This window comes from Protopterus annectens, chromosome 4.part1 (genome assembly GCF_019279795.1).
Source record: "Protopterus annectens isolate FY-2018-M chromosome 4.part1, PAN1.0, whole genome shotgun sequence".
In the NCBI taxonomy this organism is placed as follows: Eukaryota; Metazoa; Chordata; order Ceratodontiformes; family Protopteridae; genus Protopterus; species Protopterus annectens.
Window position 1 is genome coordinate 920598811 of NC_056734.1, and position 14744 is coordinate 920613554.

The following is a 14744-nucleotide window of genomic DNA, read 5'->3' on the forward strand; positions in this document are numbered from 1 at the left end:
CCCCCCGCAAAGGAGCAATCACAATACCAGTAGATTGGCAGGCACCCAGTATTACTGCAACACACATTAAAACAGAACTGTCCAAGGCCAAGAATATAGCTTTTGTTTGACCTGACAATATCCCTGGCTGTGTTCTACATGAACTATAGAGTGAACTGGCACCTCACCTGTGCGCTCTGTTCAAACACAGCCTCACCTCAGGCTTTGTCCCTACTGAATGGCACACTGCTACAGTCACCCTCTCCACAAAGGAGGAGCAACTACTCACCCTGGGAACTATTGCCCCATTAGCCTGATGAGTCTAAGATGCAAAGCTATGGAATGCATCATCATGGACCTAATAAACAAGAATATAGGAAATCTCCAAACTCTGGATCCCACACAGTTTGATTTTGTGAAGGGTAGATCATGCCTGCTCAACTTGGTCAACTTCTTTGAGTCAGTCATCAGAGCTGTGGATGAAGGCAAGGTGGTCCATACAGCCTACCTTGATCTGGCAAGGCCTTTGATAGCATTCCTCACTCAGGAATCATAGAAAACCTCACTAAGCTAGGCATCAACCCTAATACTAGGTGAGTTGTAAACTGGCTCACAGATAGAACCCACAGTGGAAAGTAGGTGACTCCAAGTCAGACTGCTGACCAGTCATGAGTGGAGTCCCACAGAGTTTGGTTCTGGGTCCTCTCCTGTTTGGTATCTACTTCTCTGAAGCCTAGGTGAACATGAAGGGACTCTGGTTGACAAAGTTCACAGATGAATGCAAGTTGGAAGCTATTATTAACTTCCAGGTGATATTGACATCCTACAGAAAAGGCCTCACTGAGACCAATGACAAATTTCAGAACCATGGCTTTAAGCTAAATGTCAAAAAAATTGTTGTCATCCCCTTTGGGAAAATCCCAGTTCCCATGAATTACCACATCGATGGTAGTCCACTGAACACAGAAGGCATTATAAGAGATGTGGGAACACAGGCTGACAGCAACCTTTTTGATCACCCCTCATTGCCACTGTGGTCAGAAAGTCCTTCTATGTGGCACATGTCATTACTGAGGGTCTTGCATCCAGGAAGAAAGAGGTCATTGTCTCCCTCTACTCTTCCCTCATTAGGTCAGTCATTGAGTACAATGCCCCATTTGGCATGTACCTCACTAGACACCTGCAACAACTAGAGAGGCCACAAAAGTACCTCACAAAGAGGATCCTAGGCCTTAAACACTTGTCCTATATGGACAGACTCAAAAACTCCAACTATTCTCTGTCTCATATCGCCTACTTAGAGCTGATCTCTGCTTGACTTACAAAGCCATGTCTGACCCAGCTCTGTTAGAAATGCTACATCTAAAGAAATCCCAATCCCTCCACACCACATGCTCCAGAGACCTCAACCTCGTTATCACAATCAACAGAACATGCTGGAGGGACAGGTTCATAACCCAGAGACTGCCCATGCTATGGAATAGACTTTCAATACATGTCAAACAGAGCACCTCACTGGCCCTCTTCAAGAGCAATCTTGATGAGTGGGTGGGAAATAGAAAGTTCACCCCTGGGGATCAATCCAATGGCTCTACTCAACATAGGCACTGGGAACTAATGATGGGTGGCACAATGCCAGGGTAATCCTATGGGCTAGGCTTGTAAAGGCCCCAGGACCATTAGCATCACACACACCTATGAGCCAGTGTGTAAAATGTGTCCCTTGTTTGGTCCTTTTTCAACCTAATATGTATAGCTTTGTCAAGATTCCTTGCTATAAAAAGTTGAGAGGTATAGCCCAGTGCTCTATGGAAATGTATATATGATGCTGTCTGATTTCAGTGCATGTGTTGGCCACAACACACACCCAGAAACATCACATCCCTGGAGTCGCAGTTTATTTTTTTCTACACATTTATCAACACATGACAGAGTGTAATTTATAATGTTGTGTACTCCCCTCACGGACAATGCCAGATGGTAGACCTCAAAACCTTGTTCTGCTAAACTCAAACATCCAGATATGCTCAGCAAGATCCTTGTGTTGTTATAGAGCTAGGCCTCTAAGCAGACTAGTTCTATCAGGCTATGAGCCTCATGTGACATTATGACCCTATGTGCCTATGCAGGCCTCCCAAGCTGTTGTTCCTCACATGGCCTGCTGATGTCATCTACTATAAGTCCAGCTGCACTCATGTACAAGTCAGACTTGTTTAGTGGTGTTTGCGTTAAGCACTGTGTTCTGTAGTCCGTGTACTTCAATAGGTAGGGGTTCTGTTCTCCCTTCAGTTGAGAGTGTGTGTGTGTGTGTGTGTGTGTGTGTGTGTGTGTGTGTCTCTAGTCAGCAGAATAAAAGTGCTATTCTGCAGTTAATTCTTCAGTGATGTGGCAGGGCTGGCCATTTTTTATAGCTGCCCATCCCTATACAGTCATTGCATATTGGCCTCTCAAGCTGTTGTCTCCCACAGGGCCTGCTGATGTCATCTACTATAAGGCCACCTGGACTTGGGTGTAAGTCAGACTTGTTCGGTGGCACATGTATTAATTACTGTGTCCCATAGTCTGTGTCCTTAGATAAATAGGGGTTCCAATCTCACTGCAATTGACTAGGTGTGTGTGACTTTTGGCAGTAGATTGTAAGTGGTATCCTACAGTTATGTGTCTAATGGCATGGCTGGACATTTTTTGGATAGCTGCTCATCCTTACACAGTCATTCTGTAGCAGCCTCTTAAGCTCTTGTCTCTCACAGGGCTTGCTGATGTCATCTACTATAAGTTCACCTGCACTCCTGAATAAGTCAGACTTGTTTTGTCGTGCATGCATTAAGTAATATGTTCTTTAGTCTGTGCTCCTCAATAGTTAGGGGTTATAATCTTACTACAGTCAACTGTGTGTGTGTGTGTGTGTGTGTGTGTGTGTGTGTGTGTGTGTGTGACTGTAAATTAGCATTATAGAGAGCATTTTAAACCAGCAGGTGGGACACATATCTTGTCCTCAACAGATACTGCTGATGTCATCAACTATAAAGGGTTGTCAGACACAATGCAAGTCAGACTTGTGCCGTGGCACATGTCACATTCAGTGATCTATAGTCTGTGTACTTAGTGTATATGTATGTGTTGTACCTTTAAGAAGAATTTCCAAGGTCAGCACGTGCATATAAATAGCCAGCATGTACTACCTTCAGTATCATTTTGAGAGTGCAGCCAGAGAGTAACATATATGACAGAAATACTTAGCCTGTTTAAAAGTTTACCTATATTAAAGTTATTTGCCTCAGTCCTATGTGTTTCTACATAATAAAGCTGCTTGAACAAAACCTACACATTTTCGTTTACTTCATCCTGACTGGATGAACGACTTAATGTCAGTACCAGGATTCTAGAGGCTGCTTTTCAGAGATACGAGGTACAGAATCCACTGTGAAGGTAAAATAAGAGAAATGAGAGCAAATAATAGCCAGAAACAAGTAAAGGTAATGAAAACTTGCACAAATGATTATTTTATTAAAAAAGATAACACAAAGCATTACAAGGGCACAGAACTCATTACTAAGCAAATGAAAAGCATGAAAAGTGATGCTAAATGACTTTACAGTACAATAATTTCAAGAGTGTTCTTGTGCCATGGAGGCTTATTTTGCAAAGTGTTTTGCAAAATATTTCACAGAGTTCAGTTACTCAGAGGCTTATTGTGCTATTGGGCATAGTTACAAGTACTGGCATACATTTCTGTCATATATATGTATGTGTGCATGTTCGTGCAGTTACACTTGGATTGCATTGACTTTTACTGTAGTTTGTTGGCATGGCAGATGGATTTCAAAAACCATTACCACTTGTATTTGATCGGAATATTGCAAAGGCTGGAGAATATTTGGGCAAGAGAACAATATTTTCATACAAGCATCTTACTCAGATTAAGATGCATGCACCAGGGCATTCATTCTGCTAAACCTAGCTGAGTCAGAGGCCATTAATAGAGAGCGTTCATTTGTGCATGCACTAGCAGTGTATGAAGGTGACGGTGAAAATTGTCATATTGTTGTTCAGGCTGAATCAAGGAATGATCCTGAGTACTTGAAGCATAAATTCAGAGAAATGTGCAACCCCCAGACCAGTGTTGCATTAGAGAGGCCAAAGGCCTGGAGAAACATTTGCAGCTTATATTACTGTCTTGAGAAACAAAGCTAAAACTTGCATTGGATTTAAAAGATGAGCTCATAAAGGACAGGCTTGTGTGTGGTATTAATAGTGCTGCTGTGAGAAAGATTTTGCTTTGTGACAAAGACTTAACATTGAGCAAAGCTACTGAGATTTGTTTGACAAGAGCATAGTTTCAACAGGCTCCAAAGCAAATGTAGACAGCATGCAGCCTGTGGCAAGCAGAAACTGGCCTAAGTACATGGCAGCTGCAGCCCCTATGGGTGTGGCAAGGAAACCACATGGTTTTCTAGCACATTCTAAGACTAGTTCAGTTAAAGGAGCATGCTCAGTGCAGAACAAATGTTGCTCAGTACAGCATAAGGGTGAGTCAGCAAATCCCAGGTCAAGCTTGAATGTTAACTGTCATAATTATGGCTCCAACCATGAGTCTAAAAGAAAAAGAAAATGTTTAGCATTTGGTCAGGAATGTCACAAGTGTAAAAAATGCAATCATTTTCAAAGTCAAGTTTTGCAAGTCAAGTAAACCTCAGTTGCAAAGAAAGGTCACTCAAAACAGCAAGTTGATCATATAGAGAGCTGCAATCCCACTTCCTACATAGATGGTATATCAGTAATTGGTGAAAATGTTAATGCAGTAGATTTATTAGCAAAGGGTGACGTGTTTTGTACTGTCCTGATCAATGGTAAACCCATCAAGCTCAAAGTAGACACTGGTTCAATGTATAATGCTATGTCGCCAGAAACATTTGCTAAAGTAACAGCTGGTGAACAACTTAATATGGTTAGTTGTGCGAGACTTGTTGCATATGGAGGTGAAGAAATTCAAACCAATGGTTCAGTAGTGCTTTCATGTTATTTGGCTGGGAACAGTTACAAGTTGTTGTTTTATGTAGTCTGAAGACCTGTGGAGTCATTATTGGGTCTCAGAGATGGTTTGAGAAGAGGTTCATCATGAAAGCACATGTCCAGTTCCAGGTTCAGTGATACTATTTTCTCAGAATATGCTGATATTTTCAATGACAGGCTAGGCAAGCTTCCAGTTGTGTATTCCATGAAGTTAGACCCAGAGGTCAGTCCAGTGGTCAGACCAGCAAGAAGAGCTCCAATAGCTATGCAGAGCAGAGTTAAAGCTCAGTTAGCTAAAATGGTGCAGCAAGGTGTGATTTTTCCAGTTACAGAACCAACTGAGTTGGTGTCATCTATGGTAGCAACTCAGAAAAAGGCTCAGATAAAATCAGAAAATGCATCGACCCAAGATACTTAAATAAGGCATTAAAAAGACCTCATCATCACATGCGAATGCCACTGTGTTTTCCATCTTGGTTACAAAGAGTTCATTTTGGCAACTGATGCTTGATCACATATCTTCACTACTGACTACATTCAGTACCCTATTTGGAAGATATAGATTTCTCAGGATGCCATTTGAAATAAATTCTGCAAGTGAAGTCTTCCAGCACGCAATGGAACAGATCATTTCAGGTTATCCCTGTGCCATAATATTAGATGATGTATTAGTCAGAGACAATAGTGAAGCAGACCATGATAGAAACCACAAGAAAGTTCTAGACAAGAGCATGTGAAGTGAACTTAAAGCTCAATCCTCTGAAGTGTAAATTCAGACTACCAGAAGTCACATGCGTAGATCATTTGTTTACTAGTACTGAGTTATGACCAGACCCATCCAAGCAAGCAGCTATTCTTGAGATGCCAGAACCTAATAATGTTCAAGCTCTACAGTGTTTTCTTGGTATGGTTAACTATTTGGGCAAGTTTATACCAGATTTCAGTGAATTGACAGTGCCTTTAAGAGAGATGACATGCAAAAATATTGTATGGTCATGGCTAAAACAGCACCAGAGAGCATTTGATGATCTTAAGCAGAAAATTGCTAGTCCACCTGCACTAAGGTACTATGATGCCAATAAACCAGTCACTCTTTCATGTGATGCATCAAAGTTTGGTCTTGATGCAGTTTTTCTTCTTCAAGAAGGCAGACCAGTAGCCTACGCATCTAGAACTTTTACCCAAACTGAAATGCAATATGCTCAGATTGAGAAGGAACTTTTGGCAATTGTGTTTGTATGTTCAAAGTTTCATGATTATATTTATGGTTGAGATATCCAGATTGAAACTGATCATCAACCTCTAGTTACTATTTTAAAGAAGCCTATGCATTCTGCTCCAGGAAAATTGCAAAGAATGATGCTCAAATTACAAAAGTCTAACTTCAAAATAATCTATACAAAAGGGAAACTTATTTATCTGGCTGATACCTTATCCAGATTGCCCAGAAATGCAACAGAACAGCTTGATGCAGAGAATTTTGAGTTCAATATCATGGAAGTGTGCAATTTCTTGACCACGAGACTTGATGAGCTGAAAGATCATACAAAGACTCATCCTGTTTTGCAAAAGCTCAACCACTACATCCAGGTAGGGTGGCCATCAAAGCAATCCAGTTTACCGCCTGAAGTACAACCTTATTTTCCTTACAAAGATGAGATGTTGATGGAAGATGACATTATGAAAGGTCCTAAAGTTGTTGTTCCTGCTTCCTTACAATGTGAATATAATCAGATTTTGCATCATGGTCACCCAGGGTCCGAATCTACCAAAAGAAGGGTGAGAGGGGTGGTATTTTGGCCTTCTCTAGTAAAAGACATTGACAAAGTGCTTTCATCTTGTTCAATATGCAATTGTACTAGACCGCATCTGCAAAAACAGCCACTTCAACTAAGTCAAGATCCTGAACTAACTTGGCCAGCAGTTGCCACTGACATATTTGAGTGGAACAATCAGCATTACTTAGTGTTGGTTGACTCTTATTCGTGTTTGAGACTGATTTGTTGCCTAACCTAACATCTGCTACTATTATCACTAAGTTGAAATGTCATTTTTCAGTTCATGGCAGTCCACATAAGCTTATCTCTAATAATGGTACTCAATTTACTAGTCAACTGTTTCAGAAATTTGCAAAAGACTGGAACTTTGTACATGTTACTGGTAGTCCAGAATATCCACAGTCAAATGGACTAGCTGAACATGCAGTACAGAGTGCAAAGCAATTACTAGAGAAGTCAAAGCATGATAATACCAACGTCTTTTTGAATTTACTCAATCTCAGAAACAAACCCTGTGACGATATACTTGGGTTGCCTGCTCAAAGACTTCTATCCAGGCAAACCAGAACAACCTTGCCTATCAGTTACAGTTTGTTGAGGCCTAAAGCTAAGAAAAACAGAGCAATCAAAGCCCAACTATTCAAAAAGTGTTTTTTACAGAAGTCCAGTTATAATAAAACAAGCAGATTTCTTTGTCCATTGAAAGAAAGAGAGTGAGGATACAAACAGCGAAAGGCTTCAATCGGATTGGTCAAGTAACAGGTGCATGTGCTGAGCCAAGATCCTATTTTGTGAAATTGGACAGTGTGGAGTACTGGAGAAAGTGCAGACTTCTTCCTGCATCAGAACAGATATTGTAGCATTGTTCCTGTGATTCAGACTCTAGATCTCAGATCAATCCAGACAGCGTTCCTGATGCAGAACGTGTCTTAATTCTACTTCCATTCCTGATGATGTTCCTGATCTCCCCAAGGTTGAACATTCACCCGAGACAGTCCCAGTTGCTAAACCTAATTTGTCACATGATTTGGTCGCATCTCCAGACCTAGTGTGATATACACAGTAACCGGGACATACTTGTCTATATGTATTTAGTTCTGTATAATTGCATGTCAAAAAATGTATCTTGTATTTATAGCATGTCAATCAATGTAGTCAATGAAGTATGACTCATTTCTCAAAGACGGAGGATGTAGAATGTGTGTGTGTTGTACCTTTAAAAAGCATTTCCAAGGCCATCACATACTAGCTTTAGTGCCATTTTGAGAGTGAAGCCAGGGAGTGAACATTTATGAGAGAAATAGTCAGTCTGTTTATATGTTTATCTAAGTTAAAGTTATTTGTCTCAATCCTGATGTGTTTGTACATAATAAAGCTGCTTGAACAAAACCCAGGCATGTTCATCTCCTTTATCCTGACTGGATGAACAACAGATAGGGTTTCTGTTCTCACTGTAGCATTTTACACCAGGTAAGACACTGTATTTTCCATATGCTCAGCAGACAATGCTGATGTAATCGGCTATATCAAAGTTTTGCATATGCAAGTTTTTCACCAGGGCAGGATCAGACAGTGGCCTGGATGTCAGGCAGACATCACATCATGCAATACATGACAGATTAAAGTGACGTGTTTTAATCTGTACACATTCATCATGGCATGGTTTGTAGGCTGTGTTAGCTTGATGAGAAAGCTCTGTGGGGTGTCCTGCAGATGCATGTTTCTGGTGAGGTACATGCAACAGAGAGCATGATACCATAGTATTCTGATGAGATTATACTACAATGCTGTCATGCAATCCAGAAATCTGAATATGATGGCCTGACTTATGATGTGCACCATATGTTTATGCTGGATAATCATTAAAGACGACAGTTAGAAAGTAATGAGACAAGCTGGAGTTGTTGACTTCACAACCCTTATAAAAGAATACATTATAATGTAGTGGAATGATGATGCTACCCACTGTACAACTTGGCAAGGCAGATATAATTCACACAAGCAATTAACATTTAAACAACAGAAATGTAGACATAATAAGAAATAATGTAGCTAAGCACCTTGTGCATCAGACATGAAGGTTTAGTTTCCCCTGGATCCAAAAGAAAGAAATCAGGAATATGGCACAGCTATCACTTGCACAGGGTATTGTGGGGGGGGGGGGGGCAGGAGGCCTAGACTGACAAAACATTTGTTGAGTGTGTGTGAGTAAGAATGGAGAAGAAAGCAGGCTGAACCATGTAACTGTTGTGTGTGTGTCTGTAGGGTTCCTCCATGCGGAAGTGGTATGTGTCAGTGTACATGAACATAGCCAAGCTCAGTGCTAGCTCTATGTCTTGGCATGTAGGACAGATGTGAGCTGTGCATGGTAGAGTTGTCAGTTTATCATTGTTACCCCCAACCATGAGATGTGGCTCTGCCAGGAGATGCACTGGCACATCCATGCTCAAGGTCAGATGCAGTGCTGCTACCTAAATGAAACTATTGTCTGCTGGACATGCTCCCTTCACATGAATTCCCAGGACCATGACACCATGGAGTGCCACATATAGGTGTGGACAGCACGGCCCCTGATAGTGCAGGGGAAGTACTGCCACTACAGGAGCATGATCGGGTACAGCCACGTTGGCTAGCAGCAGATGGTGTGGTTGACCTACACCCACATGGATGACATCCCACTGCCAGCAGACATGTCATCACAGACACTGCATGGTTCATGATATAAATCCCTCATTCCATCACAGACCCTCCATGTTAGAATACATCATTAAACTGATCCATTGAATTGGCTAAATGGTGGAGGCAGCCATGGATATCAGACTGTGCCACATCTAGAACCCTGAGCATTTGTCTGGAGCACCTTTCAGAATGTGCCTGTACCTCCATGACAGCCCTAAACATTCACTGAATGACACAGGAAGAGACACCTGCATCAGGTGGAGGAGATACAGCAGGCCTCCTTCAAGCACCCCTATCTACCCTCCTGTGTGACACTTTGCCAACACTTTGGCTATGGACAGATTCAACAAGCACTGAAGCTCCAGTATATACACTCCCCTGATCAACGTCCTCGTCCTTAACATGTCCAATATCTCTGGCCTCAGTGGACTTGGTAGGCGTAGACCTACTGGTTGTGTCCATGGAAAATGAAGGGGGTTACTGGATATCAACCTCTGTGCAAGATTCAACCTCTGCACCCTCCAACTGTGCCTCAGCTTGGCCACCATTATCATCAGTTTCTGTTGAGACGCAGACATCAGGTGTCAGAGTGCCCACACTCCCACTGTCACACTCACCTGTGATAAAAAGGGAGAAGCACAGGAATACATTAATACCTGCACTACTATGCTACAATATATGTCAGAAAAGTACACTGTTGTCACTATTGCAGACAGTACAGCAATACATACCACAGGCATGAGAGAACACATTATGAGATATCTTGAAATTTATCTACAGCACTGGCATAAATGTATTAGGCTTACCATCTGCAGGAGGCCTGCATCTCTGTATTCCTGATGGTCCCTAAATAAGTAAAGCAAGAGGCAATGGTAACAGCATCACATTTAACAGTAAAACAGGGGGTAATACATTTACAACGCTATATCTGCAGCACCTCAGATGTCAACGAGTATGTGGCTGACAACTTCAAATTAAGCTTATAACTGTAGCAATCCTAAATTAACCAACCCAACAAACAACTGACACAGACACATACATTATTGAAGTTAGTCCCTATGCCACAGTATTCTAATTATCATCTACTGAAACATACCTGGAAGATCCTCTTGGGATGCAGGAGTTGTGCCCACATCCAGAACATAATGTGCCATGGATTGCTGGGAGCTGTCCTGGGTGGCAAAGTTCACCAGAAATTCCTCAATGGCAGTGACAGGGGGTTCCACATCAGGACCTCCACCTGTGACTTGATGATTGCATGCCACTGTAGCTGCATACCTACATGTAGTAGTTACCATGTTTGTTGCTCTGTAATGTGCCTGCTCATATGTGCAATTGTGTAACCCAATGATGTTAATGTTGGCAACTACATCATCACAGAGGGCTGTATACTCAGCCATATTGGCCCACCCCCTGGACAGCAGCACAGCAGCATGCTGCCTTAAGGCATCAATTATCAGATTATTCTCTGCGTCTGTAAATGGGGGCCTATGATGAGCAGACATACTGTGCCCTACAAGACAAAAGAATAATAATACATATGAGGATCACATAACTACAAACTGTTTACACATAAAGCAGTAAAGGAGGCTGTCAGTATTCCCCCCTGGATAAACATGAAAGAGTCTGAATATTTCTAAAAATAACAAGATGGAGGATACAAAACAAGGAGACTAACGAGAGAAACATATCCTTGATTGTGCCACAGCAGTAAGTATAATATGCTCACCCACCTAAAACAGCAGTGCAGTCTAGTTAGTTCCCTAGCACTATCTCACCTTTGCTCCCCCCAAACAAAATGACAGGCTAAGGACCCATTGTGCTAACAAAACATCTTTGGAATGCTAAAAGTGCTATCAAAGGACTTGTCCATGTAACATGTGTACATATTTATAACACACCATTCCCTTTTCAGTTATTCTCAATGCTGTGTACCTGTGAAATGGCTTGACAACCAAGACCATGTCATCCTTACACTTCTATCTAATGCGTACAGATTAAAGTGTGAAAGCCATTACTTCATATTTATTCTTAACTACATTCCAGCATATGCATTATGTAGGTAACAAAATGGGAACATACCTACTGGAGTGCAATACTCCTCTGTAGAGAAATACTGTGAAGAAATATGATTGTCTTAATGGGGTGAACAATGTACTAACTCTCCTCAACATCAGTTTAGCTAGCTACGCATTTGTCTTTTTATAATGGAATACATTATTAATAGATTGCCTCTGTCTTAATCTGTGCTCCAGAGATGCTAATTACTGCATATGCAGGTGAATTGCATGATAATCAACCAATGTTGTGAGGCTATTCAACAAGGTATAAAGCTTCCATGCAGATGCCATGCTGGTTTTCCTAGAGATGTCATAAAGCGTGGAGTACAGACACAGCATTTACAAGGTAAGCCCTGAACATGTACTGTAATGTATACTACTATTATGGCATGTACTTGTATTTCATCACATGGCACAGTAAGCAGGTAAAGAGTGGGGGATTTCTACAGAAAGTCAAGTAACATGTGACAGCAGAGAGTTATTTCACTTGTATGTGTCCATTAGAAAGTAGTAGTCTTCAACCATGCAAGATTCACACATTCATAACTCTCCAAAGTACTGGTGATGAATGCATGACCTCAGTTTAGCATCATGTTTGTAATGGAATATATTCACATAGAGAAGTTGTGCCCTAACATGACCTCAGCTTGGCCTACCCCCTCAAAAGAACAGTGCACCCTTGCATGTGCCATAACACAAATTCACCTTTGCTCCTACCACCAAAAGATCAGTGCATGGTTGTTTGTGCCATCCAACCTGGCCTTCATTTTCTGACAACTGCATATCATACTATTCCTAGTTAATATACACACACACAATGTAAGGTAAATGAGTTAGACTGGCTTTCACACTGCATATCTCTGTATACTGGTCAGATAACTGCTGAATGCCAAGCAACAAAGATTGGTATAGTTTTAAAACAATAGTCCTAACATGCTCTGTGATCACTAAGTATAGTATATCCAAATCTATTTCATATAATACATGTATAAATGATAGCTGATGGCTTTATATCTGTGAAAATACATTGTGAAAGAGTATTGTGTGATGGATAACTTAAAGTTGTTTGGTGCCAAGCTGTTTGTGTGGCAAACAGGGATAAGGCACCCATCCTGTTTTCTGAAGTTGCATCGGTGTGAGATTGGAAATCTGATCTCTGCAGACATCCCTCCTGTGGAGTAACAAACTGTATTTTCTCATTTTTTTTCTTTTTCCTTCTGTCTTACTTTAGTGGGTGATGGGGACACATTGTTTGTGTGATGCACCACTTAGCACTAACAGGTTTGGCTATGCTAATCAGTTTTGTGTGTAAAGCAGCATCATGCAAAATGGATGGCTGGACCACCCAGCTAGCAGACAGGACCCAGACAGACAAAAATTGAAACTGGATGCTTTCTAGTAATATAACTGTGCATCGTGCAAACCTGATAAGTGCCATTGTTCTGTGGTTAACAACAAAAATGTAATAGTGAATACTAACTTAGGGGAAGTTATGTAACTTACTCTGTGGCAGCTGGTGTTAAGCTAGGTTCAAAGTCTAGATGGCCCTGGGTTCAAGTACAAGGTGTACAGTCTTTGTTTGACTGTTGTGACATTGCAGTATTAGAAATGAACTGACATATGGAAAAAAGATTTCCCAACTTTCCTGTGGCAATAGTTGTTAGTGTAGGACTAACATCCATATTGTCCAGGGTTCAAATATGTCATTCAATTTTAATGTTGTTCCAATTCACATTACAGTCACTCTCACTTATAACAGTATCTTATATAATATTTATATGACTTAAGACTGGCACAGTAACATTGTGTCAGTTATGTAATTATTTATTAATCTATGTATTGTCTAGTTAATAGCAAATGTATGGCTGTGGGTATAATGTGTACTATGTTCAAGCAAGTATATTCCTGCTATGTGGCTTGGCATGCCCTTCCCAGTGGACCAACACAGTTACAGAATTGCCTGTATCTCAAATAACATAGAAATTGCATTAGTTACCAAACTTCTGCATCGCTTGCCATTGCACAAACATGTTGCACCCTTTGCACCCTGTTTGTGTGATGGTAAGCGACAAGCAGCTTTTTCAAATGTTGCCAAATCAGAAAGTGTGGCCTCCGAGTAAACTCAACATGTGCAATTGGTGGGAAAATGTCATTCTACAACAGACTTGCTCTGTAAAAGACATGGAAGGTGTTTCTAGAGAGAGTTTGAGATTTAGGGCTCAAACATGGGGTGTCCAGGAGTCTAGAATGTTTGTTGGACTCCTAGTGAATGACTATGGGCTCTGGCTCCTGCAGCAGCACTATCATGGTTCACAATCAAGGACAGAAGCATGGAATAGTCTGGCCTGGGCTCTGACCAGCACTACTGGTATCCCCCTACACTGGTAGACAGTGTAGGAACCACTACTGAGACCTCAGGATGAGGAGGAGGGATACCCTCTACCATTAGATTGAGGAATATAGCACTGGTGGCACCCCACAGATGTATAAGTATGACTTACAGACATCACTTGTAATAGTTTAAAGCTGCATATAGTCAGGCTTGTTATTCATGATTGTATGCTGTTCTGTTTTTTCCACAGCTCAGGCAGATTTTGATCTGAATGCTAGAACCCATGAAAGTCAATTAGCATGGATGTAAGCAGCATATGGTATGTATGCATCACAACAGTACTGTTATTGTAGCATTAAACATTAAAGACTGCTTTGTAATACCTCTCAACTATACAGGTTTTGCAGAATGTTCAGACTGCTGCCTCATAATTTTGGTTTGCTTTTCATAAATGGTGTTTGTTTGGCAAATCTTAGCCAAAGCATTGAGGACTGCAGTCAGAAAATGCATTTGTGTCTCATATTTCATACCTTTCAGAACATCTGTGCTATTGGGCAGCTTATTATTGTATCACATTTCTAGATTTGTAGAAGAATATGTACAATATATTGCTATCTATGCACCTTTCTACCCTCAGTAGTTATTGCTTGGTCCATATTTTTGGCTGTAAGAGGTAATGAGGTATGGGCTTAGTTGGTATGTAATGCAGTAATATCTGTCAACTGTACATATTTCCACAAATTGTCCAATCTTTGCATAGTTACAGATATAATTGTGGTATTTGGTCAAATGATTGCTTAAGGGTCGAGGACTGATGTCACTAATTAATGTCAGGCATGTGAGATTCAAAACCTAGACCCCTTAGAAAAGTTGTGCAAGTGCAAAACCTGTTATTGTATCACC